This window comes from Triticum dicoccoides, chromosome 3A (genome assembly GCF_002162155.2).
Source record: "Triticum dicoccoides isolate Atlit2015 ecotype Zavitan chromosome 3A, WEW_v2.0, whole genome shotgun sequence".
Classification (NCBI taxonomy): domain Eukaryota; kingdom Viridiplantae; phylum Streptophyta; class Magnoliopsida; order Poales; family Poaceae; genus Triticum; species Triticum dicoccoides.
In genome coordinates, this window is record NC_041384.1 from 23,437,820 (window position 1) to 23,438,837 (window position 1,018).

A 1,018-nucleotide genomic window follows, 5' to 3' on the forward strand; every position below is an offset into this window, starting at 1 on the left:
TCATATGAGGTACATATATGTGTCATGGGATATCTGTTCGGTACATATTAGAGATAAGGCTAGGAGGTAGTTTGTATGGAGATATTCTTGTAACCATCTCCTCATTTCTTCTCTCTCAAGATGTATCTTAGATTCTCTCTTATCTCTCTCTCTCTCAAACCGCATGTAAAGCCATCTAGGGTTTTGGCTCCCCTGCTATATAACGTGAACACGTCGCCCTCGACAAGGGTAAGACGTTTACCGCTCGCACAATACCGAGTATTGTTAGCAACTCTGGAAGTTGTCATTCACACAAATTGACGAGTCCCAGGTAATATTTGCATATACTTTATCTGTAGTTTTGATTTCTGTGTGCCTTATTGGATCAAGGATCTATTTGTAGAGGCTTCAAAAGTGAGTAACTTGGAATCTTCGCTAAATGTTATGCATCTTTCTTGTACTACTGATATGTTTCTGGCAAGTTGCATTTTTTTCATGTTGGCCTCTAGTTAGTAGTAAATCTGCACCCCTGTTTCTGTGTGGACCCTTTCTGTACTGAAATTGCATTTATGGGTGAAATACATGTGCTTACTATGCAGTAGATGTTTCTACATCACATTTGAATGTTACAATAATATGCAAATGTTCCTCTGCCAATGTACTTCTTGTTCCCTTTGATTGCTAGATTGCTTGGTACAAACACTGACTAACTGCTTTAGTTACTGGCTATTATCTTGTTTATGGTTGTTGGTGGTCAGCTCATAGTGTCTTGTGATGTGTGAGGACACAACTTTAGAGCACAACACAAGAGCAGAGGAGATACCTGAGAATCACCTCACTAAGCAATATGGAACTGTCGGCGATGACTCCGCGCATTTTCTTAGTCACATCTTGAAGGCTGAAAAGAAGCGGTCAGACAAACGGGTGGAGGCCAACATATTCGTACCATTGGTCATTTGACCTGTGTGGCTCTCTTGCTTAATTTGTTGACCCACTGGCACTTCTCTGACGTTGCAATAAAACAATGTTTGTCCAGATA